Consider the following 4,445-nt stretch of genomic DNA (forward strand, 5'->3'; position numbering starts at 1 on the left):
AATGTACGATCATTCTTACGCTCTGATTGGTGTGATAAGAACGTTTCATGAATCTCACGTGAAGCCTGTCGTACGTTAGGTTAATAAATGAGGGCCATTAGCTCTAAGGATGTGCTTCAATACATAACTGAAGTGGACACACTAATGAGTAGCACAATGGTGCAATCTGTTTACCTTGTCATAAGCTAAAGCCTTTTCCCAAGCTAAAAGAAAACAAGGCGCTCTTCTGCAAAAGCACTCCTGGAGTGCTTGAGAGTCCTTTGAGGTGCAGCATGATTTTAGGTGTGTTTAGGTGTGTTAAGGTGTGAGCCCAAATAGTCGTCGAACGACAAAGACAAGACAGCGATCAGGTGATAGAACCGGGGTATTGATGTCCCATCCATGCAACCGATGGATATGATGAAAACCTGTAAACAGCCCACCACATCACTGGAAAGTCAGCATTACTACAGGATCCTGGATGTCATTTTTTTAATCTGCCAGAACATGACTTGCCACTTTTCATGGGCTGTCAACAACTTTTCCAGCAGTTACATCATCTCACCATGGATATCAGAATTAACAGAGGATGGTTTCAATCCATCAACCTCTGGGTCAGAGGCCTCATGACACTTCCATTGTGCCATTCTGCTGAAATTCACCCCAGATGGGACTTGAACCCACAATCCCTGGCTTAGGACGCCAGTGCCTTATCCATTTGGCCACTGGGGCTTTACATCGCCAAAGCATCCCCATCACCAGTTCAGGAGAAATACATATACAGTTCAGGAGACGTAATGAAACAGTAACCTTGACCTTTGACCTCCAAAATCGAAATCAGTTCATCTGCGACTCCTAGTGGTTATGTATGCCAAATTTAAAGTGCTTCCCTCTAGGCGTTCAGGGATATTGCATTCACAAGAATTGGATGGACAGACATGAGGACACAGTCACCTTGACATTGAACCTTTGACCTCCAAAATCTCATCAATTGATTTGCGAGTTCAGATGAATGTTTTTGCAAACTTTGAAGAAACACATACATGGGCATTGTGATAAGATGGTGCTGTCTATCGTTGTTTCTGAGATCAACAATACCTTCTAAAGTTGAATAGCTATTGCGTACCCGGTAATATTAGAGAAGAGCTCTCATTGGCCCTGCAGGCGGACAATTTAGAAAATTAAGTTACTTTACACTTTAAACTGTTACATCTCCTCTGAATCCCCATCTGCAAATTTTCGAGCCTCATTGGCATGCCGACCACCATCTTGAGTAGGTAAATCACTGGCTACCTATTCATGAGAACCTCATATCTTTTACCAGGTCCAGGTGGTTAATAGTTATGGTCAAATGAAGCTTCATAAAGCTTTCTGAACAATGTTCTTCATTTTATGAACGCATTCACTCAGTAGTGTTTTATTATTGGTTGTGCATCTGTGATTGCCCTAGAGGTCTCTCAGTCCAGCACCTCTCCCGCTCATCTTTGTTAGTTTTACACTGTCCAGCATAAATCGCTGACACCATACCTCACACTCATCCATGCATATACATTCACCACTGACTAAACTGACTAACACCATCATTGAATTATCATTTCTTTTGTTGTGGTCATATTCTCGCATTTCCTTCAACCTTTGCACACGGTCTTTTGTCCTGGCCTTTTCATGGGGTCATGACAAAGCATCTAGGGTCAATTTTAGCCTTTGTGTGAGTACGTAGGTTTCCACATACATTGTTTTTGTGAAGATTGACGACCAAATTGTTAGTTTTTCTGAAATTTTGCGAACCATTACAACACCTTTCATAGCCTCGTTGGCGCAGTAGGCAGCGCGTCAGTCTCATAATCTGAAGGGCGTGAGGTCAACCCTCACACGGGGCAGGTGTTTTAAAAAACACTACTGCTGCTGAAAATACAGAGACAGGTGGTTGAACACTGGCACTAGCAAATGAATGGAATTTGTCATTCTTTGGTTATTTCTGAGATTGATACAATGAAAGGAATTATTTAAGAGTGGTAGCAAACCAATGAAAAGGGTTATAGAACATAAGTGGTATGTCCTTGGACATACTATCCAGCAGGGAGATGAGTACAGAGATGTGGGTGCTAGCAAGATGGATGTAGGTTGCCCATTGTTCATTTAGACTTACCAGCAACATTGTTATGATACAAACCTGCTTGAAAAACAGTCACAATTCTTTTTAAAGACTTGTGCATGGAACACATGATATGATAGTGTCTGAAATGGTCCATGTCCATACAGGTAGCTCAAATGGACAACTCATCTAGCAGAGTTTGCAACTCGAGTGGGAAAAACAATTACAAATTAAAATTACAAATTAAACTACAAATTAAAGTGCAAGTAAATGAAGACCAAAAAGCTGTTGCAATGATCACGGTCTTCTGGACAGCAGGAGGGTAGACCATAATTTGCACATTGCCTGAAACACCAAATGTTATTGCACAAACTGGTTGAAAATTGGCTAAATTGGCCAAAACGGTTAAAAAGCTCAAAGTCCCAACTCATCATGGCCACTTGCAGACTGTGAACATCCTGCAAACCTGCATGACAGATGACGATAGCGAGCACTTCATACATATCCCAGAATCAAGCTGTTGCCTTACCAGGGACTTGAGCTGTGGTTTTCTTTTTCGCTCAAAACGTTGATAACCTAATGCAATTTTATGGCTATAGACAAATAAACTTTACTGCTAGTGGGTACAATAAAACAACTCTCCCTCTGGTTCCGCTTCTATACTCTTAGTGTCCTCATTCGGAAGCACTATACGTAGTTTGATCAAAAGCCCTTGTGACAGGAAAAATCCACCAGATGACTTGCCATCCAAGCAGGGAGATCAGCACAGAGATTTGGGTGCTAGCAAGATGGACGTAGGTTGCCTATTGTACATTTAGACTTACCAGCAACATTGTTATGATGCAAACCTGCTTGAAAAACAGCCACAATTCTTTTTAAAGACTTATGGAGGGACCACAAACAATATGGCAGTATCTGAAGTGTTCCACAATAAAGCTGTCGCCCTACCAAGGACTTCAGCTGTGGTATTCTTTTTCACTCAAAACATTGATAACCTTATTCAAACAACACAGCTTCAGACAAGTAAACTTTATTGCTGGTGGGTGCAAAAAAAAACAACTCTCCCTCTTGTTCCGCTTCTATACTCTTAGTGTTACAGTTAGTAAGACCAGAACCATAGAGATACAAAAGGCACGTTTAATGAGTGCGGAGGGGTTCAAAACACTGGTGTAGACAGGTGGCTGGTCGGCGTGAGGGAGGAAGGCAACTCGGAGGGACAACGGATGGATCTAAGGAGAGGCAGAGTTAGTACTAGAATACAACAACAAACAACAACACAGGCGCAAATGACTAGGAGCCCAGTTACCACAATAGTGCATGTAATGATCTGGCGTTGAAGAGGCGGTCAGCCCGGGTTTATGTATTGACGTGGGTGATGAGTGATGAGGAACAGCTGAGTGGATGACGGAACGTAGATGGAAAGCCACGCCTCTAGATCCCCTGGAACGCCCTCACGGCAAGACAGACAAGACACACAGAAGAAAGAGAAGACACGACACAGGTTGGGGAATGCACCAGACCACAACACTTAGCCCTCGTGACAAGAAAAATGCACCAGATGACCTTCTATCCAAGCAGGGAGATGAGTACAGAGATTTGGGTGCTAGCAAGATGGACGTAGGTTGCCTATTGTACATTAGACTTACCAGCAACATTGTTATGATGCAAACCTGTTCGAAAAACGGCCACAATTCTTTTTAAAGACTTATGGATGGAACACAAACGATATGGCAGTATCTGAAGTGTTCAAGAATGTCGACTCTACATCTGAACAGGGATTTGAACCCCGGACCCTCAGATTAAAAGTCTGATGCTCTACCGACTGAGCTACCCAGGCTTCTAAAACTACTGGCTGTGGAAAAAATAATCTCCTGAACTAGAAGTTTTGTCGCTCAATATGGCAGGCATTCTATGCATCCAGGGCCAAATGTTTTACCATTTCATCCACTACGGGCCCCTAAGGAAACGTGTAACTGTGAACTCTTGTTACCCATAGCAACGACAGGTAACAACGAGTGGAAGTACTTCTCTCTTTTCCTATAATCGTCACTATACGGCCCAGTTTAATCTCGGTAAATTTTGCGGAAATCCTGCAAACAGCTACGATGACTGTTTATCTGTAAGGATTTTAAAATCTATCTGTCAACCCCGTCTTGCCCGTATTGGATGGAATGATGTCAATTTGCGCTTTTTATCTGTTATACATAACAGCCTGGATGCAACAAAGAACCCTTTTCTCCTGTTTTGTGCACAACCCAAAGTTTTACAAAAGAAGATAACTTTTACCAAAACCCTTCAGTTAAATCACAGTCAGTAACTTTATATGTGGTGCCAATAAAGATGCTCACAAAACGCGGTACTTGCAATTGCG

At 42.4% G+C, this 4,445-nt stretch overlaps 1 non-coding gene across 1 annotated transcript; it reads right to left on the reverse strand.

Annotated features, from left to right (window-relative positions):
* Positions 1-638: 638 nt before the first annotated feature.
* Positions 639-711, reverse strand: trnar-ccu (transfer RNA arginine (anticodon CCU)). Its single transcript has one exon. It is a non-coding gene; the product is annotated as a tRNA-Arg (tRNA).
* Positions 712-4,445: the final 3,734 nt, after the last annotated feature.

The sequence above is a fragment of the Etheostoma spectabile genome, unplaced genomic scaffold (assembly GCF_008692095.1).
Source record: "Etheostoma spectabile isolate EspeVRDwgs_2016 unplaced genomic scaffold, UIUC_Espe_1.0 scaffold00018771, whole genome shotgun sequence".
NCBI lineage: Eukaryota > Metazoa > Chordata > Actinopteri > Perciformes > Percidae > Etheostoma > Etheostoma spectabile.